The sequence below is a fragment of the Lissotriton vulgaris genome, chromosome 1_1, assembly GCF_964263255.1.
Source record: "Lissotriton vulgaris chromosome 1_1, aLisVul1.2, whole genome shotgun sequence".
Classification (NCBI taxonomy): domain Eukaryota; kingdom Metazoa; phylum Chordata; class Amphibia; order Caudata; family Salamandridae; genus Lissotriton; species Lissotriton vulgaris.
The window spans coordinates 40,326,470-40,348,982 of record NC_141685.1 but is presented as its reverse complement, the minus strand read 5'-3'; the positions used below and the strand labels follow the sequence as shown (position 1 = coordinate 40,348,982).

Below are 22,513 nucleotides of genomic sequence, written 5' to 3'. Positions count from 1 at the left end.
GAGGACGCAAAATGCACAAATCTAACAATGAGAGATACTCAGCAATTACTACCAACTAGGCACCCAATGCCAATAGAAGTGCAAGTAAAAATCAGAACAGCTAACGGGATAGGGGAACCATCTAATTTGGGACAAATAAATCAAGCAGAGCAAGAAGCTCCAAATGAACTAAATGGTGGGGTGAAAATCATAAGGGAAGCCAATACCCCACTGAAATCGGATCTTACTCTGTCTAAAATAAATTCAGTTAAAAAACAGGACCAGCCGAAATGTAATCAAAATAACGGATCTCTAATTAATTAGGACGAATGCAACAGCAACCCAGAAACTCTGCAGCGTTGGAGTACTAATTAACAAAATGGCTACCATTCCGGATATTTTAAAAACAATAATTGACGATGTAAAAGGGAATTTTCCTAATGTGGGAATTCAACCCATCAAGACCGACTGCCCCTCTAAAGATACAATAAAATGTAAAGACAATATTGTTGTTGTTAAAGATAAAATAGATGATAAAACAAAAGATCAAGAAGTGATAAACCTATGCTCGACACAATCAACAATGACAGACGCAGCTCCGGAAGTTTAACTATCAAAAAGACAGAGGAAAAAACAATGGAAAGCAAGAAATAAAGCTTCTAAAAGTATAAAAAAAATACAAATGCATCAGATGTAGTGAGATTGAACACTGGAAACAACCATGACCAAATATCATATTGTGAAGGTGAGGGTAAACAAATGTCTCCAACAAAACCCTTTTACCCTCTATTTAATAAAGATCTATCAGAGGTACAAGCAGTTATGAAAAATAAATACCTAAACAAGCAAGCTGATAGTATAAAAATGATAGAGAATGGGAAAATTCAGTCCTTAGAAATGCTGCAAGTGGAGGAATGTAATAAACAGGTGGAGAATAAGCCATCACAATTGGAAACAAATAAAGCAAAGAGTGAGAGTATCAGAGGGGATGAAACGCATAGAGATTTGTTAAAAACCTGGAAGGATGGGGGGCGTGTCTAAGATGGCGACCTAGTCGGACGTGGATCTCCGCGGCTCCCCGTCCTGAATCCTGCCGACAGCCCTTACGATTAGCACTGCGGCTCTCCAGCTTCCAGACTGTCCCTAAGGTGGGGTCTGACATCGGCGGCACTGCTTGGGTGCCGCTGCGACGTTCCCTGAAGGCGGAATGGCTCTTCTGGGCAGAGACGCTCCGGTGGAGCTTCCCGATAATGGCGGCCATCTGAGGGGGTGGGGCGTCTGACGGAGCCCTCGCTGTCCCGTCGGGGCCTCAGCACCAAGCACCGCCGCCTGCACCACCCAGGAAACACGCGACTGCTGCGTCATCGTGCCGGGGCCCCCCCTGGAGGGCCCAGACCCTGCGACCCGGCCAGCGAGGACGATCCGCCCGGCCGGGGGCCGCGAAAATCGAGGCCCCGGCTTCCGGGCCTAGCAGCGGCACTTCTGCTCCTGGGGCGGCTTCGGCTGCCGAGTGCCAGAAACGGACCCCTGCCACCAGAATTCACCGGACTGGGCCCTGACGTACATCGAGGCTGTGAGACCACAGACTGGTGGGGGCAGCGACAAGCACGGAGCGGCTCGAGTAGAGGACACCGGGTCCGGACCCGGGCTCGGAGGAGAGCCGAGGCGGTGACGCGGCTGCCATCAAACGGGCCGCTACAGTGGCTTCAGTGCACCCTTAGGGGCGTGAGACCACTGCACCCCCGCGAGGCCCGCTGCCACTGACGGCAAACAGAAGAGAGGTGGAGTGGCGGTGGTGGTGGGGAGGGCGACCAGAGCTGTGGACACCCGACGGACAACCGCTGAATCAAGAGGTGAGGGGAGAGGAGGTGAGCGCTGCGGGGGAACCCGGGGAGCACAATCGAGCTCCCGGTGCTTGAGCCGACTGGTCTAGGGAAGGTGCCCGCTGATCATTCACGTAGTTACTTGGCCCCATGAAATGAGAAGGGGAGGGTGGCCCCGGCTGCCTGGGACACAGCGACTGGAGAGGACCTCCATGGCCAGCACAACCCCACTGACGAGGACGCCCCCCCCGGCCTCCCCCACACTGGTCACTAGAGGTGCGTGAAGCCTCCCAATTTGCTCTGGAGGGACCTCTTGCTGCCCGTCGCCCTCGGTGGGTCTCGGCCCCCTTTGGGGTGAGGTGACCTCCAGTCTGTCAGCGCCCTAGGGGATATAGTGCGGCCGGCCTCCTCGGGGACCCTGCGGGGCCGCTGCGCCTCCCCTCGTGATCTCCCCCCTCCAGAGACACAGCCTAAACCGGGCCCCTCCGCCTACCATAAAATGGCGAGCCTAAGAGGGAAGAAAGTGACTCAGACGCTCCCGGAACTGTTGGCCAAATCCCAACCCCGGTCCAGTAAAGACCCCCCATCACCAAAAATCCCGGGGTCACCCCATCACCAGATCCTTCCTGGAATCATTGTTTAATTCCCTCAGGGAAGACTTTAAATCCCTGAAGCAAGATGTGGCGGGGGAGGTCCGTGAAGTCTGGCGAGTGGTGGAGGGCCTTGGGGAGCAGGTGGCAGCCGTGGAGGAGGCCGACCAAACCAGAAGCGCAGAGATCGAACAGCTTCAACAAGAGATCTTACGGCTCACCGACCAACAGGTTGATCTCCAGGCCCATGCAGAGGATCTTGAAAACCGCTCCCGTCGCAACAACATACGGGTTCGGGGAGTCCCTCAGAAAACGGAAGGGGTCGGACATCACTGGCTATCTGCAGGACCTTTTCCGCGACATTCTGTGGGAACCCGTCGATTTCACCATCTGCATCGACCGAGCCCATAGAGTAGGGCTCCCCCGGAGAACATCAGCTCCACCACCTGACATCCTGGCGTTCCTCCCTGACTTCCCGCTCAAAGAAAGAATTCTCAGGGAAGCTCGACGCGCGCAACCCCTTCACTTTAGGGGTCATCCAGTCGCCCTGTATCAAGACCTCTCAGCCATCACTCTGCAAAAACGAAAGGAATTCAAAATAGCCACGGACTTCCTGCAGCAGCAGGAGATCCCATACTCCTGGGGCCACCCGTTCAGACTGATCTTTAAGTGAAATGGTACCCTGCACCAAATGCGCTCCCTGAAGGACACTTGCACTCTCCTTGGTCTGGAATTGGACGCAGACGAGACAGTAATGAGGGAGCCGACGGGACCGTCCAAAGGAGGATGGCAAACAGTATGCCGCAGAAGATCCTTGACACACCGCCTGAAACCAGCCGCCTCTGTGGTCGCCCAGGAGAGAGCGACGGCAGTGGCTGAGGTGGCCCGTGAAACTTCCCCTCCTGAATGAACAATGTGCTCACTGGAGAGCTGGCTCTTGGCGCACACTCTGCTTGATTGGCGGGGGGTGACGGGCGGGGAGCCGCGACGGCCGCCACTGGAGATGACCCCTACAAGTAATATTACCACAGCCCTGCAAGGACTGGCAGGACTGGGACTATACTTTGTTCTGATTTGGGGTTTACTGGGGGGGGGGGGAGGGGGGAAAGGGGGTGGGGGGCTGCCATCCCGAACTGCATGTTGGAATTTGGAGCAGGGGATGCGGAACTGGAGTTTGTGGTCGTTCAGGGGAGGAGGGAGGGGGGGGGAAACTGGTGGTGGCAGTCCATTTTCATCTGTGCGGGATGGTCCTCATGGGCAGACTGTTGGGGGGGAGATGGTCTGACTGGGAGGTCACAGAGCCTTTCACTGCGGCACAAGGGGGTGGACAGATATGGCACTGGGTGGTCGGCCTCTGGGGAGTGGTAGGGAGACACACGACATGAGAGGGATGCCGGCGGGCCTGTGTGCCCCACCCCACATAGATAACTTGAGTTCCATGTTACAATGCCGCTTACAATAGGTACTTGGAATGTTAGGGGGCTCAACTCCCCCCAGAAGAGGCAGAAAGTCTGGAAGTAAGTCTCAGACCACAACATAGACATACTTGCACTTCAGGAAACTCACATAATGAAAACTGAGGACTTTCGCCTGAAACACAGAATGTACCCACTTATTTATAAGTCTTCCGCTCCTTCCAAGCACAAAGGGGTGGCACTCCTATTTCGTTCTTCCACTCAGAGTCAGAGTCAGAGTCAAAAACACTTTATTCGATTAAATTAAAATCACAAAAGTATGCTATACATTCATAGTTGATTATTGGAGTATATAGAGAAAATTTTTATATAAATAGCTTAAAAACAAGACACATTATATACAAATACAAATTTCCTATTTACAAATTTCATTTTTACAAAAGTTATAGAAAAATTAAAATGTTTATCCTAATACTGCACTGTCTGTGGTTTACTACACAATTTCATTTATACGTTTTATGGAATGGAGTTTGTTCAATAATATATTTACAATAATTTACAAACCTATAATACAATCATATTAACAGTGCTACCCCGACTGGGCGTACAGTTTTTAACAAAGGCTAGGACAGTTGATCGATGCCTTCGCTCTATTTCGACGCGACCTGATGGACATAGTGAGGAAGTTTGCCACCCCATACATGATTAGGGGTGTTTCCATTAACTGTAAAAACAGAAAGGCCGGTTTCACTTGGGTAAACTTATGATCATTTAATATGGGCTTAATATATTTCTCTCTTGCAATTCTAAAAAAAGGACAAAAAAAGAAGAAATGAAGAGAATCTTGGTCTGAGAAATCGTCACACTTACAGGGGGCGTTCTCGTGTGGTTTACACCATTTATTGTATTCACCCAGCAGGAAGTGAGACTGATCAAAGCGAAATTTAGTGAGAAGCCACCGGTGGAAAGGTTTGTTTACTACCGCCAGGTATGGTTCGATAGCTAAGGATGTTATTGTCAAAAAATGGGACCTCACGGTTGGCTTCATAATCTCGCGAGTTTCTCTTTCGGCTTCTCTTTTCTTTATATATTCCGATTTTGCCCAACTAATATCATCTTTTTGCAGGCCTTCAGGGTTGGTATACAGATCAGGGCGGCCCAGATATTGTGCTATTTTCTTAATATAAGAAAGCCACTCGATCTCAGCCACATGATCCCGCCCCATACAGTCTTTTATAATCGTGTGGTTCAGAGTTAAATTGGGATTAAGCCAAGTTTTAATCCATGCCCTTAGTGGTGCAAGAGACAACATATCTTCAATGTAACCCACCCCTAGTTCCATATGTACTGAGTGAGCAGGTGTGGAATTAGGTAAGCCCAGAACAGTTCGCAGAAATATGTTCTCTGCCCTTTGGATTTGGGTTGTGTTCTTATATCCCCAGATGGAGGCTCCATATCTTGCTATTGCCAGGGTTTTGGCTTTGTATATGGATAATATAGCCTCTGGTGGTTTGCCGCCTAGACGTTTGGCGAACCCCAGTATGGCAGCAGAAGATCTTTTTACTGCTGCGGTCTTGTTCTGGATTTGTGGTGCCCATGTCCCTTTCTCGTCGAACACCACACCTAGATATGTGAAGGTTTTAACCTTAGTAAGTACAGCACCGTTACAAGTCAGGGTTCTGGTATTACTTTTAGAATTACCCACAGCCATGACATGCGATTTTCCTGCGTTAATCACTAAATCCAGGTCTTGCATAAAAGCCCCAAAGGTGTTAAGAAGGTGTTGAAGGCCCCTCGGGGTCCTTGACATCAGCACCGTGTCGTCGGCATATAAAAGTACCGGCGTCACGGAACCACCCATGCAGGGCACATCTGCAGAGGCAGTTTTTAGCGACTCACCAAGGGAATTAATATAAAGGGAGAAGAGCATAGGTGCCAAGATGCACCCTTGGCGCACTCCCCTTCCCGATTTAAAAAAAGAGGTACAGTTCCCTTCTTGGGTCATGCGGATAGTTGCCTTTAAATCACTGTGGAGTCGCGCCAAAAAATTCACAAGAGCCCGATCCAGTCCCATTTCTAGGAGTATTGTCCACAGCTTTGACCTATTAACTAGATCAAAAGCTGTGGACAAGTCCATGAAGGCCAAATACATCATCCCCCTTGATGCTACAGTGTATTTGCTAAGTATGAGGTGCAAATTGAGGCATTGGTCTTCTGTACCTCTGGCAGATCTAAACCCATACTGTGCATCACACAAGATGTTTTTGTCGGTTGTCCAGGCTGAGATTCTCTCTAGTATTATTTTACCCAAGATTTTAAATGAGGAATCTAGCAGGGATATGGGTCTGTAGCATCTAGGGTCCCCCCTTTGACCCTTCTTGAATATGGGGATGATGACAGCCTTTGACCAAGTAGTTGGAGGTCTTATCTTGTCTATACCAACTACGTTAAAAACATTAGTAAGAACAACTGACCACATTGCTGAGTTTGTTTTGTACATATCAGCGGGTACGCCATCTGGCCCGGGGGCCTTCTGTGATGACATGCCTTCGATAGCACTCTGTACCTCTTTAATGGTAAAACTTAGAAGGGGGGATTGAGTGTCGATTGATGTTAAATTAACAGGTCCTAGGTCAATGTTGCTGCCATAAATTTTTTGGAAATGGTCCAGCCATTCCTTCTCAGAGATATTTAGCTCCAATGGCGCATTTTCTTTCCCATTGAACAGAGGCGTATTAACAATGGTCCAGAACTTTGCGCTGTCCCTCAGGGTAGCTTTTTCATACAAATTATCCCACGCCTGTTTCTTGATTTCCTTTTTCCTAGCTAGGATATCCTGATTGTATTGTTTTCTAAGCCTCGCCACCTCCATTCTATCACGGGGAACCTTTTTCAGTGCTTTCTGGAGTACTCGATGTGATTTGGAGCATGCATTATTGAACCACCCCTCAGCCTTTCTCTCTCTCTTTGTGGCTTTACATTTTAAGTCATCTGCCACCTGGCGACAGATGGCTTCAAAAGACCCAATGATGTTCCCTTTAAATCTCAGGGGCTCTCTACAAACATTAATATCGCTGCCCACTTTCTCATTAAGAGAGTGAAAGAACTCCTCAGGTATAACTTTACTCCATTTCACCCGTCTCCCTTGATCCTTTACAGTGATATCAACAGCGATATCTACTTCTGGGTTTTTATTAAACAGTGATAAAATATTATCCTCCATATTCAACACAACCGGGTTGTGATCACTATGTATGGTATGTATAGCATTGTAAAAAATAACATTCTGCAACATAACTGGTGAGATAAATATATAATCAATAATACTGTTACAATCCCTGGCTCTGTAGGTTGAGACCCTTTCTTTACTATCAAAAAACTCTGGTTCATACAGTTCGTTTTCTAGAAGCAGATTTTCTAGGGCCGATCCTTTAATAGAGTGTTCAAAATGTGGGGGTTGGAACATGTCTACATTCAAATTATCTATGAAATGACAGTTTTGCTGACATAAATGTACATTAAAATCTCCTAACAAAATAAAATATGTCGGCGCGGTTTGACTCTCTTTAAAATTACACAAAAACTTATTCAGGGAATTGAGATTTTCGATATCACCAGTGCCTTGGGTAGCGTTATAGAAATTAATGTAAACGCATTTAGATTGATTAGTCAATGTGACTTCCAAGGCTAAAAATTTTTGGGATAGATTGTTTATTACTTTTGTAGTTCCATTCATTTTAACTGACATTAAAAATTGTAAACCTCCTTTGTTTCGACCAGAATTTGAGGGTTGTGCAGCAAGAAAGTAGGATGTATACCCATCTATCCAAAAATCACAAACCGTATCCCATGTCTCCTGCAACGCTATCACATCATACTTTTTCAATATATTCAACCAATTTAAATCTTCCCTTTTAGAGCGGAGTCCTGCAATATTCCAACTCAATAGGCTAACTATAGAACCCCTTACATTGCTATTATTAGTTGTAGACGAGGGGACAGTAACACTATCATCAGGAGCTAGTCAATCAATTTCCTCCAAATTTGATAGAGCTGAAAACATGTTTGATAGCTCCAAACCATTACTTAATTCACGTCCCTGGTTTACATGGGTTTTAGGTAACATACCAGATGTTTGTGTTGCCCAGGGGCTAATGCAGTGAGTTTTGGTTGGGGGAACATTGCGACTAGCCCTTTCAGGGAGCTTTTTAGGGAGTACAGGTGGGGGATAGAAGAAACCTAAGGGTACTGCTCTTATTCTATCCTCTCTAATCTCAGTTGCATCCCAAAATAGGCGGGATGCCTCATGGGGTCGATTAAAGTTAACAATTAGACAATCCCCAGGGAATTTCTTCTTTGTATATCCCACCCAGTCCACACGTCTACCTGTTTGGATGTATTCAGAGATATTGTTAGGGCCAGTACAATTAGCATTACACCAAGTTTTTATATTGTCAAGTACTGAGTCATTTGACTCAGTTTCCCCAGGTTGTAAAACTGGAATATTCACCAAAATTGCTACAAAAGGTGTAGCTTCTGGTGGGAGGTGAACTGGTGGTCTGGGGCGAGGTCTTCTTGACCCTGCTGAGTTAAGCCCTTCTTGAGTAGATGTCAGGGGCATAGTCTTTGGAGGGCAGGGTTTGGGTGCGGAGTGCAATTTAGTGCTAAATTCGCTATCCCCTTGCCCCATTCCTTGACCAATCAACCCTTGTGATGGTACGGGTGGGAGCTGGGGGTTGGCTCGTACAATATTCCCCTGCTCCATAGGGGATTGGGGTTGCCTCTGTGGGTTGGTAGGGGATTGTGGGGTAATATTGGGTGGTGGGGACCGCTGATCTTTCTCGAAAGAGGTTACAAATTTATTTATCCTGTCACATTTCTTTAAAATATCGGAAACACAATCCCTTAAAGTGTCAATAATATCTGTGGAGATTTGTATAAGTACCCCTTCAAATTTGTCAACCAGGACCTTCTCCACCATGTCCTTGATAGATAATTCTAGGGCACTCAGTGGGGGATTTTGTTGCTTACGACGCTGTGCACCATATGGCCTGTGTTTGTTAGTGCGCTTGCTACTTTGGGGTTCAGGCTCAGGTTCCTGGGTGCAGTCCTGGGAAGAGTGTACAGTTTGGCGATCAGTCCCTTTCCCCTCCTCACCTTCTTGAACCAGTATATTGTCTGCATCTGGTACCCTAGAGATGGGTGCTTTTTCAATCACAATTACCGGGTCCAAAGGGATTGGGTGTGTAGACAATGTGGGCAAAGTTTGGCTATCCGATGGTATGGGTTCCAAGCCTAGTTCGCGCTCTTTGTCTGCTATTTCCTGATTTAGCTTACCAACAGCTGTAGTCAGGAACGACATAATGTTAGAAGATGCAGGGGTTTTCCGCGCAATTTTTGCCTTAGTTGTACCCCCATTAACAGAGGTTTGTAGTTTGCGCTTACCCATTGTCCGGTATGCAAATCAAAGGGGGGATGCCCGTCCCGTCCCCTGTCGTCCCCGGACGACCACAGACGGCCCGCCCTCTGCCCGGGCTCCGCCCGGCGCCGCCCGCGCGCGTCCGCGAGGCGGAGGGGGCTGCTGCCTTTTGTTGCGCCTCCTGGCGCTCGAACCGGAAGTGGGCGGTGAAAAGCTGCTAGGCACGCTGGGAGTTGTGGTCCGCTCCGCTCCGCGGCCGTGCGATGGCGCTGCACAGCGGCGGGGGCGGCCACAACGTCAGGAACCCAGTGGCGCTTTGGTGGTGCAGTGATACGACCCCTCCTGGAGCCGGTCTGTGTGCAAATGGTCCCCACTGGTTCTTCCACTCACTTTCAACCAATGGGTATACTTAATGACAAAGATGGTCGGTGGCTGATGGTCAAGGGGAGGCTGAGGGGGAAGCTGTGCACCTTTGTTACGCTTTACGCCCCCAACAGTGGGCAGAAGGACTTCCTATACACTCTCTTGGGTAAAGTGACGGACTTTGCTGAGGGCCCTTTATTTCTACTGGGGGATTTCAACCTGGTTTGGCACCCCTCCCTCGACAGCACGCACACTAACCGCTCTGGCCTGGGCTCCATCCATTCTGACACTCAGGGGCTCATTCACGACATGGGACTGCTGGACATCTGGCGCGCCCCCTACCCACACATCAAAGACTATTCCTTTTTCTCCCATGTACACCACTCCTACTCTAGGCTCGATTACATCTTCGCCAGCCAGTCTCTACAGGGCGGGCTGCGGGAGGCTAAGATATTCCCCATCTCCGTGTCCGATCACGGCTTGTACTCAATCTGCATGACCTGGCTTGGTAATGCCCCCTCACCGGCTCGGTGGTATTTCCCGGCATCCTTAGCACGGGACAAGGAATCGTGCACCCTCCTTCGGGAGACTATACGGGACTTCTATGAGCAAAATAAACCGGAAGACACCTCTGAATATAATAATTAGGACACCCTTAAAGCTGTGCTTCGGGGCAAGTGCATAGCACTGAACTCCGCCCTAAACAAGCAGAGCGATTCAGAAAAGGGGGTTCAGAAAAGGGGGTGGTGATGAACAGAGTGTCTGAATTAAGCAGACCACTCTTACCCAGTCCAAAGATCAGGGCTTGATCCGTTATTTAGCTCACTGCACCATCCCAGCTCAGAACCCGGCTATATGCAAATCAGTCTGTCCCTGGCCCAGTGCAACAAGCAGAGGGCAAAGGTAAGGGAACTGTTGGAGGAGGAACTGACGTCGGTCGAACAGGCCCACAAACTTACACCCACCCGACAGACACTTCGCAGCCTCACAGTCATCAGAGGCAAGCTGCGGGCTATATATAACAACCGTGCCGAATTCACTCTCCTTAAACTACGGAATCTATCCCACACTCAAGGCAATAAAATAGGGAAACACCTAGCGAGGCAGTTACGCGACAAACGAGAACCGGAGTACATAGGTGGCATCCGGGACCCCTCGGGGGCGCTATCCCACAAGGATAAAGACAAGGCTAATCTATTCGGGGACTTTTATACAGCGCTGTATTCTGCAGACGTTTTAGACACTGACACTCAGCGTGACTTTCTTCGGCACCTGCCTATTCCACAGGTCTCCCAGGCTTGGAATGATGAGTTAACGGCCCCAATCACAATAGAAGAGGCACTTTCAGCTATCAAAGCTTTAAAACCTCACAAGGCACCGGGCACCGATGGATACAATTGGTCACCACCTGGTCCGGCTGTTCACCTGGTCCGGCTGTTTCACCTTGGAGACCCCCAGGAGGGACTATCTCACAGGGAAAGCCAGGATGGGTTCCCCAGCGGTCTATAGCGCTACGAGGCCTCCGGGTAGCAGTGCGCTTTACAAGACACAACAATTTACAATTCAACCGAATGGCCTCCGATGGGGACGCGGCGACATCTATGACTGAAGCGTGATATCGGTGATCCCTAAGGCGGGGAAAGACCCCACGCTCTGTGCCTCCTACAGGCCTATCGCTCTTTTAAACATTGACGTCATGCTCTACTCTTCGATCCTAGCAACACGTCTACACAGCCTTATGCCGCTCATCATCCACCCAGACCAGTCAGGGTTTATAGCGGGACGGCAAACGCACGACAACACACGGCGCATCATCCATCTCATTGAAAAAAGCTAACAGATTTAAAATCCCTGCCATCCTTGTCGGGCTCGATGCGGAGAAAGCCTTCAATCGTGTTGATTGGAAGTTCCTCATGGCCACACTTCAGGCGTTTGGCTTCTCCCCCACATTTATACAAATGCTCCAAGCCAACTATAAACTCTCGAGATCTAGAGTCTCAGTGAATGGTGTCCAGTCTGCTCCCTTCTATCACTCCCGGGGCTCTAGGCAGGGGTGTCCCCTATCCCCCTTACTGTTTGCCCTTAGTATAGAACCTTTGGCTATCGCCATCAGAGAACACCCAGGGATTGAGGGCCTGCCATTCACAGGTGAATCCCATAAAATATCACTCTTCGCTGATGACGTCCTCTTGTCCCTATCCAACCCAAGGACGTCTCTCCCACACCTGCGGACAGAACTGAGCCGTTTCGAAAAAGTGGCCGGCATCAAACTCAATCTGACTAAATCCTACATACTCAATCTTACTCTCTACCCGACGGAGGCCTGTCACCTCAAAACACTGTCGCCCCTGGCGTGGGCGCCCTCTTCGCTACAATACCTGGGAGTGCAAGGGTGGAGCAATTGTACGAGGCCAACTACCCTCCGATTTTGACCCGCATCCAAGCGGAGCTCAGGAGGTGGAAGCCACTTTTCCTCTCTTGGTTAGGGCCGTAAAGATGACTCTCCTTTTTATATGATTGTTATACTTGTTCCAGTCACTCCCCATTGAGATGGACAGGGAATTCTTTAGTAAGGTGAAAACAATGATCCTGCGCTTTATTTGGCAGGGAGGGCGAGCTCGCCTCCCCTTCCATGTGATTCGACGTCCCCAGAGGGAGGGGGGAGCTGGTCTCCCCGACATGCAGCTTTACTATAGGGCAGCCCAGCTCAGAATTCTAGTTGAATGGTCTCAGAAGGAATCCGAGAAGCACTGGCTCCACATGGACCGCAGTGTGGCGGGCAGAACGATCTGGGACCTTATCTGGCGTTCGAAGCAGGACAGGCCCAAGAACGCCTACCTTAGCACCCCGACTCGTACCACTTTGACGGTCAGGGACTGGGTGGCGACACTGGAGGCCTGGTCTTCCTTTCCCTCGCCCTTTACCCCTATCCATTTCAACCAGGCTTTCCCCCCTGCACTTCAAGAAGGGCCATTTGATACCTGGAGGGAGTGCGGTTGCCTAGCCTTGACCCACCTGTTTCACAATTATGATCCCCTCACATTTGACAATTGCAAGAGGGACTATGGGATAGCAGACTCTGAACACTTCCACTACACTCAGATGCAACACTGGGCCCTCGGTCCCTAGATACGGGATGGGGCAACTCGTTCCCTCACCAAATTTGAAGCCTTCCTGGTTAAATCTTCAGGCATGAAGGGTGCCATCTCCTTCCTATACAAGCTCCTGCTTTCCTCTATAGCGTCGCCGCAGCCGCGTTACATGACACTGTGGGAGGGGTTAGCCCAACGAGACATTACTGAAGAGGAGTGGTCACACCTATGGTCCGATATTTTCAAATTTAATCACTCTGCTGATCTTCGGGAGGCACACTTGAAGACGATGACTGATTGGTACCTGTACCCCTCTAAATTGGCTAGAATCTTCCCGGGGACATTGGATAGGTGTTGGCGAGGGTGTGGGCTCCTGGGCGACTTTCAACACATTTGGTGGGATTGTCCCTCTATTAGACCCTTTTGGGAAGAAATTCTGGCACAGGTGAAGGACCTACTGGGCTACCCTATACCGACCTCTATGGCTGAGACTCTTCTGGAGGTCCGAGACCCTATGTTGGAACATCAAACCAGGGCCGACAAGAGAATTATGTGGCTCTGTATAGGGGCTGTCCCTGTGGCATTCCCGCCTCTGGAAGCTACTCAGTATGGAGCGTATGTCGGACATCTTCCAGGAGGACTTCAAGAACTTTGAATTTAGTTGGAGCCCACTGGTAGCCTTCCTGTCCCGCGGGTTGCCCTCAGCGGTCTGTCCCCCCACAGTTCGGGCTTCACATCTCTTCCAAATCTAAGTAATCTTGCATCTGCGACACCAATCAGGGACAACGCCACCACCGGGAGGGGAAGGGGGGGGAGAAGAGGGGTTGCGGGGGGCGGGTTTGGAGGGAGTTTAGCTTGTTTGTTGACCTCATGATTGCTATTTATGTTCTTCTCTCAGGTCTCCCTGTTGAGCCCCAAAGGGCGATCCCTATCCGCTTACGAGCATTGACCACTATCCCTTGATGGACCCATTTACGCACAAATCCCTCACCAAGACCGGTGAAGCCCAATACTCTGCTATTGACATTGATGCTGAGAGAGACTTAATGGCGCACCGGTCACGTTTTGAAGTTGTAACCTGTCAGTGGGTCTGTGCATTGGGAATGGGGTACGTGAATGTAGATCTTTGGGCTCGTTCTTAGCTTGCTTTGCCTGAAGGCTTTTGGTCTGATCGCCCCTGTGTGGGAAAATGGGCGGACTGTGCCGTGAGTTGTTTTCAAAAAATCAATAAAAATATCTTTGACAAAAAACCTGGAAGGATATTAAATTACCACAAGATCTGGGAACCAAAACGAAGCAGTTACATAAACATCGACAATCATGGTCTCAAACTGTTAGTAATCATAATGGAAGGTTAATTGAGCATGCTCAAGGTGAAAATAGCCTGCAACAAATTAAATTAAATAACCCAGATCAAAAAGAAGGAGTGGTGCAGGTAATTTCTACGCCAGAATATAAATCTAGGGGTAATAATGATATCATGACTCGTGGGAACATATTAAAATGCAGTACCCTCATTAAAGAAAAGTAAATGTACCGACATAGAATCAATTGAATTCCACACATCAAGAATAATAATCGCGAATCAACATTAGTAATTTGGACACTTTCTACTGCCGCCAGCCTTTTATGCAAGAACATAATCTCTTTCGGGACTGGGGAATAAAAAGAACAACTCCCCTGCAACTTTCCTATCCTAGCCCTTTTGTTTTAACAAAATTACAAAATCATAACCAATGAGAACCGATAATAATAAGAAATACTCAATATTAAAAAAACCCACAGGTATGACCAACGGGCATCTTTTAAAATTATTAGAGGTAAAAAAAGTAGACCGATTATTTGACACTGTCAAATTAGGTTGGCTAACAGCAGCCCTCCATAATGTCAGGCAGGATTGACATCTACACTCTGAAGTTTCTTTAAGGGGGCCAACTATTATGAATGAAAGTGTCAGATTATGTTCGTGGAATGTAAATGGGGTTCAAGCAAAGATTCAGAATAACCAACTCGCTACTTTGTGCTGTTTTCAAATCATTTGTTTACAAGAGACTTGGGCTTTAGTTCTTTTTAGATTGGAAGGGTATAGGGTTATTACTCATTAGCTAAGAGAACAAGTAACTATGGCAGACCTTGTGGGGTTTGGCTATTTTTATATCAACTGAGCTAAAAATGGAAAGTGAAATGGACGTCCCAAGTCAAAAGGATTATCTAATTGTCAAAATACGATACAAGGAACAAAATATAATTACATCTCTTGTAGTAATCAACGTATATAATTACGAAGAACAATGGCGACCAATTTGATAATTATGATATTGCAACAACTGGACAATGACACCCAACCTGAGAATATTATTACCGGTGATTATAACATGAATATGCTATGGTCTTACGATAGAGATGTTGAAATACAACGGCAAAATTACTTATGGTCAATTCCAAGTTTTTCATCAACAATGGGTATGAGGGAACAAAAGAATGAAAACATCGGCAAGACTCTTGTATAAGAATTAGAAACCAGAGGTCTCAGACTGCAAAATGGGCGATTTCCTCAAGATTCGCCAAAAGCATGGACTTTTCAAGCAGGGGATCATAGTGCTAGAATAGGATTATACAATAGCATTGTTGAATCTATTTCATAAAATGTTGTCTTATCGGAAAGAGGGAATATATTTAAACGACCCCCATCCTCAAATAATTGAGTTAAACCTAAATGGCCTAAGATTTGAAAACTATAGGTCACTTCCGGGAGAAATAACGGCAGTAAATTATAAGAAACTTTATTGGTCAGATAACACCAAAGATTCTATTACAAACACTGCGCAGGCAATTGTGGATTTTGACCTCGAAGGAGATTATTCGAATGCTGTCGAAAAATGGTCTCTCTTCACAAAGCAATTAATTACCACAATCTCAATAATATGCTAATAAAGGTCAGTGGAGGAAAAAAACAGCATTTTCATTGGTGATAATTTCGTTTGAAAGCCATTAATTAACAGAATCCTGAGATTGGTAAAAAAGTTCCCAGTTAATTTAATTTACAGAATAAAACTTAAAAAGATAAATACAGGAGTAAGGAAAATGGTCTGGAAGGACAAAATGCAAGAAAAGCAATAGTTGTGGGCAAAAGCTCTATATGCTTGCAAAGGCAGTAAGTCAAGAGGCTTCTGGATTCTGGTAAACAAACTGAGTAGATCTAGTAGGAAATCTACTTCATCAACAGTAACTGAATCGTAATGGGTATCGTTCATAGATGTGCATTTGAATCCTACTCCTAACTTGGCTGTGAATTCTACTGATTGGGCTATAAATGGAATAGGAGGAGAAAAGAAAGATAACAGAAAAACAAGTATGTAAATTAATAAAGAATCAGAGATCCAATGGTGCCCCCGGCCCACATGGGATTCCCACTGTGTTGTATAAGGAGAAAGCATCATATTGGTCGAGCTATCGAACACCAGTATTTAATCATGCTCTCCAATAAAGAACAGTCCCCGAGGCATGGAACGGATCTATAATTTCTCCTATATAAAAAAGTGGGGACTGGTCCCTCCCATCCAATTACAGATTAATTACGCTCCAAGATATCGAAGCTAAATTAGTTGCATGGGTTGTACTTAAGGAGTTAATTGATTGGGCTAATGAAAACTATTTAATTCCACCTAACCAATCAGGTTTTGTACACGGTCAAGGTACAACAACAAAGGTGTTAACACCGGGAATTTTAATGGAAAAATATAAAAAAAGAAAACAGCCATTATATTTATGTTTCGTTGATTTTAAAGCTGCCTTTGACTGCATAAATAGGCAGATTTTATGGAGGAAACTGGATCGTTATGGCATTAGCTCCAGCCTTTTAAATGCAATACAATTGTTATATACCGATACCTGGACAAGAGTCCGGCTAGGGAATGGTTCAAAGCTTTCGAGGAAAATTTAAAAAACTCAAGGCCTAAAGCAAGAGTGTGTTTTAGCTCCATATTTATTTAATCTATTTTTATCAGACTTTACCCTTGCAATGAACTTATTATACGCTGATGACGTCGTCCTGCTAAGCCAAACAACGGTAGGACTGCAGCAATTAATAAACAAAACATCAACGTATTCAATTGAGAACAAAATGACAATAAACGAAACAAAAACAAAAGTAATGGAAGTCAGTACCAAGAATCGGTAGGGCAGTCAATACAAACGGTCACACAAAAAGCGAGAGCTAGAAAAAGTTCAATGTTATAAATATCTTGGGCTACTGTGTGACGAGAAAGGATCTTTTTCATACCATAAAATGGAGATGAAGGAAACAGCCCAAAGTCTACAAGGGGCTTTTTGCCTACTTTATAGCTTCTTGGGAGGCCCAACTTATACCCCATTAATAAAAGTAATAAAAGCAAAATTGCTCCCGAGCCGTATATGGAAGTGAAATACTTGTGGCTTGATGCCGCCCAGGCGGCGTGCCCCAGCCCTGAGACGCTGGCGCTGCTTTGCCAAAAGCATACTGAATTCTCGGATGAAGCCGGCCGTGAACTGTCCTTCCTTGGTAGAGAGGGTCGAGCGTGACGCTTTGGGGAGGGACACCGACCGGGATGTACCCTTGCTATCCTCCTACATCCACCGCTCGCTGCCTCCTTTATAACTGCTCTCAGTGATAGAGCCTGGACTGGACCACCTCTCCGGAAGATATAAAATCCCGTTTTCTGAACTTTTACTCACCACTATTGTGTAGGAACTCCCTTGCCACGGGAGGAGTTCGACCAATTTGTTTAGTCCTTCGCCCTCGTCTGGCTCGAAGACTACCATCGAAAATTTCTTGTTGAGCCATTCTCCAGGGAAGAAATATTGGCAGCCATCAACAGCTTACCTAGCGACAAGGCCTCTGGCCTGGATGGCCTGCCTGCCTCATTCTACAAATCGTTCGCTGACATCCTGGCACCGCATCTGGAGGCCATGTATAATGAGTCTTTCGACACCGGGCTATTCCCGCAGTCCCTGCGCGAAGCATTGATAAATTTGCTCCTTAAACCCGACAAGCCTGCCGACCGTAATGACTCCTCCCGTCCTCTTTCCCTAATAAACACAGATAATAAAACCTTCGCCAAATCTCCCGGATCAATCTGGCTCCATGCCTGGCAGGGCAACCTCACATAATCTTCACACCATTTTGTCTGTCCGGCATCAAATTAACCCTAACTTGCCGCCCGTGGCCACACTGCTCGATGCCACCAAGGCATTCGATACGTTGGAGTGGCCGTTCCTGTTCATCATTCAACCGCGTATGGGTTTCAGCGCTCACTTTCTGAGTAATATCAAACTCCTTTACACCAGTTCCGCATTAATGGTCAGGTATCCGACCCGATCAACATTGCCCGTGGCACTCGCCTGGGGTGTCCATTATCGCCCTTGCTTTTTGCCATCGCCATGGAGCCCCTGGCTGCCAGGCTACGGCAGCACCATACACACAGGGGCATTGGTTTCTCTTCCCGCTCTCTCCTGGTCTAAATGTATGCAGATGATGTCACCCTATATGTCAGCCACCCCCAGAAAAACCTTAGCCCCCTGGTTTGGGAAATCATACGTTTTGGCGGGCTTTCGGGCATCCAGATGAACTGGAGTAAGTCGGTCCTATTTCCCCTGACTGATGCTACTGTCCCCTTAACACCGGACTTTCCATTTGTGTGGGCATCTGGCCCCACACACTATTTGGGCATCTGGTTAATTAGGGATTTGGATGAATTGTGGAGGTCAAACTTAGGGCGTGCTGTTGATTGGCTTGAATCCAGAATCCCTTTGTGGAGCCGACTGCCGCTATCCTTGGCTGGCCGTATCGCCATACCAAAAATGGTGGTCCTGCCTAAATTCCTCTATCTCTTCTTGAACATACCTATCCCCCTCACCTCTCATTTGTTTCGCAAACTTCGCTCTCTAGTCATTTCGCCTATTTGGGCAGGTGAACAACCCAGGGTGGCCTACAATATCCTCACCCTCCCTATGTCTGCAGGTGGGATGGATGCGCCTGACTTTCGGATCACCCAGATTTCCCTTCACTCCAGTCTTCCAGCATGTCCCGACACGCGGCGCGCTTGGGCCTGAGAACGGTGGCGGATCTTTACCCGGAGAATTCCTTTTACACTCTTCCAGAGTCTCCGGGGTTGCAGGACACGCTACTATTTTATCAGTTACGTGCCACTTGCCGCAAACTGCACTCCACATTGCCTCAGCCCCCGCCCACTCTACCGGCTCTGGACTTCATTCATACTTCCACGTCGCCGCACAAGTTAATCACCAAACTGTACGCTTTGTCCTTGGGGTCTGCCCCTATCTCATCGGATTACGCAGACTTTGGAATTGACATTTCGGAGGCCGACTGGTTGTATTGCTGTAATCAAACCAAAAAGTTGTCCCTTAATTACCGGCTCCGCCTGATCCACTTCAAGTACTTGCACAGACTCTACCGCACCCCAGTGCTGCTCCACCGGTTCGGGCTCACCCCTGGAGATACGTGTATGCGTTGCGCTGCTCCATTTAGCTTGGCTCTGCCCCAAGGTCTCTTGAGTTCTGGCAGGCGGTGTGCTCCACCGTCTCTGACATCACCGGTACTGCAGTGCGCCCAGACCCTCCCCTGTGCCTTCTTGGCTTTGTTAAGTTTTGCCCTGATGCTTCCCTCTGCCTGATTTCGATGCTTTTGGTCCTCGCCAGACGTAGGGTGTGTTGGGGTCGGCAGCCTGCTCCTAGGGTCGAGAGTTGGTTGGAGGATGTCTCTCGATGCCAGACTCCTCTCTGAGTTTTGGGATTTAATGCCTGCCAGGTCCCGCCCTGTTGACATTTGGGCCCCCCGGTCATCTATCTCCTTTTCCGCTCCCACCCCAGCGGCGCTACGTCTAACGTGCTCCCCGCCGGCCCTGGGTCGGCGGCGGTCACCGGTGTTGGTTAGTGAATGCTCCCACCTCCCCATCTGCACCCCTGCTGCTTTAGACTTTCATCTGTTATTGTGCTTCTATGCGTGCTTCCCCTTGGGAGGCTGTAGCCCTGGACTGTGGTTCTGTGACTTTGACATCCCTGGTTTTACTGAATTGCTGTAAACGTAACCCAATTGCAACTCAATGTCTGTATTGTAATTTATCTTGCTACCGCGCGCGGCGGTTCTGCAAGGTGTATTGTATCTGCCATGTTGATATTCCTTAATAAAGGTTTTTGAAAATAAAAAATAAATAAAAAAATGTCACTTTTAAAAGACAAAAGAACTGTTTATTAAGAGATCCCACGCATGGATGTTGGTCCAGGAATATACAAGTCTTAAGGTCCAACCATATTCAGAAATACCATGGTCTCTACAAACCAAAAACACCTTTATGAACGCACGATTCGGCAACTTACCTGGCTTAAAACATGTAGTGCCCTGGTTGAGACCATCTAAGCCGACTATGTGCAGCCTATGCAATCTATGGGACGAACGTATTTAGCATTTTGTTGTATATGTGTAGTAATGATGGCGGAAAGAAAACGACATTTGAAAAACTGCTTCATTGACAGAGGTGTTCGTACCTGCAGACATGCCATGGTAGTTAGACCGTCGGGTATTAAAATGAACGCAAATACTTGTGAGTTGCCCACAGGAAATCTGGAAGTCTAAGATAATTAAGGACAACATTTAGGATTATTTTTATGACATCACACGTACATTACAGAAATATTAATTGACACAATTGATATTAAGTCCTGGAAAGATGACGGTCTGATGTAATGTCTATAAATTGTGTTTATGTTATTCAAGAAAACTAATTTGGATTTTTTGAAATTTTAAAATTGTTGGTCTGTATTTAAATTGGTGTGTTTTCTTTAAGAATGTAGTAATTGTAAGATTTTTGTTAATCATGCAAATAAAATTTACCTTACTCCCTCTGTTAGAAAATGCTTTCCCCTTCCCTCCCCTGCTTCACCTTTCTCCCCCCAACCAACCACATGCATATACCTACCACCTGCTTAAAACAAGTGGTAAATAAAAGCAGAAAAACACTATGAAATAGTGAATGGCATGTGGTTTGACAGGCAAAAGAATCTGTTCCTTGTGGCAACTGCCCAGTCCATGGCGTCAAACTTGTAACTGGACGTTACTGGGGTAAATCCACTACAAAGTAAAAAAAAAACAATTACATGAGATTTTTCTGCCACTCCAGCACTGTGCAACTTCTAACAAGGGACTATGAGAGGTCTTGGACCGGTCCTGTGACCTGGAGGGTCACACCAATTGTGCCCTTATTTAAGTCAGAGGACTGTCATGGGTTTTACAGCTAGAGCGGTGGTGGCAATGCACCCTGTTGTAAGGATCAATAGCCTGATGTGATCTTTGCATCATGGTCAGCGGAGTGGCGTCCTACTGACACACCCATGTAATGCTCCATTTCTATGCCTGTGCCCAGACTTTGTGCTAACATCAAGTGCGTGTTTAGGGTGTTGGTGTGCGCAGGATAAATGCAATGTGAGAGTGCGACAGAGTAAACCGCTAGTCTAAGGGACACCCCCCAGCTCCACCCCCAAGACTCTCCCAACAGTTCAGGGCAGAAAATAGTACGCTAGGACAACGTGATTGTTGAGGCCCAGTTGGACGATTGTGTGCTGCCAACCTGCCCGTTCAAGGTTGTATTTGCCAAATTCCTAACAAAACAGGGTCTGAATCTACTGACTTCCTGGAAAGCCTGAGTTGGGCTTTTAGTGGCTGAATTCCAGACTACTCTGTGTCAGAGGCCCATGAGGGACTACACTTACTCCAGTGTCGAACACAATGTCTGAGCTTACGCCTGTGGTCCACCCGGCCACAGTGTGGGCTCAATTGCTGACGGTCGGGCCTCCAGAGGGGCTGCACTTACCGACAGGCCAGGAGTAACTGCTACTTTGGGACTGCTGATCTTCAGGCAACTGCAAAGAACAAGCATTTGCAATGCAATAGGTCTCGCATTAGGAAAGTTTGAGCTATTGGTCTTGTAAATTAATTTTTTTTAATTTATGTGTTGGTTTTGAAAATAGCGAAATTAATAGCTTTGTCAATTACAATGCCAATACTTTTATCTTTTGCAAATGTGACACCTATAGCATTTGTAATGCAACATGTTTTGTATTTACGTGACTTAGATGTATTGATATTACAAATAACAATGGCTTTTAATTTTTTTAAATAATTAATACTTAAATAAAAGTTATTGTAATTTATAATGGCAATAGCTTAAACTTTTGTAAATAACTTTTGTGAAGATTATGTTCAGTGCATTTTATTGTGATGAAAATCCAAGAACAGAAGTGAAATATTAACATCTTTTTGTGACATTTGTAATAAAGCTTGAAACATTGAGAGAAAATATTTGAACCAGTTATTGTTGAATGGTTGCACAGATTGATACTGTGGTGGCGCTGAGTGATGTTGTGGTGGCGACGAGTGATGCTGTGGCGTTCAGTGATGCTGTGGTAGCGCATAGTGATGTTGTGGTGCCCCTGAGTGATGCTGTGGTACCCCTGAGTGATGCTGTGGTGCTGCGATAGATAGAGTGAGGGCGATAGATGGGCGAAAGATAGATAGAGTGAGGGCGAAAGATAGCGAGAGGGAGGACGATAGATAGAGTGAGGGCGATAGATAGCTAGAGGGAGGGCGATAGATAGATAGAGTGAGGGCGATAGATAGATAGATAGAGTGAGGGCGATAGATAGATAGATAGAGTGAGGGCGATAGATAGATAGATAGAGTGAGGGCGATAGATAGATAGATAGAGTGAGGGCGATAGATAGATAGATAGAGTGAGGGCGATAGATAGATAGATAGAGTGAGGGCGAAAGATAGATAGAT

The 22,513-nt window shown here is 47.0% G+C and overlaps 1 pseudogene; it reads right to left on the bottom strand.

Annotated features, from left to right (window-relative positions):
• LOC147737111 (uncharacterized) overlaps positions 1-22,513 on the bottom strand; it is a 305,409-nt pseudogene that overhangs the window by 22,957 nt on the left and 259,939 nt on the right.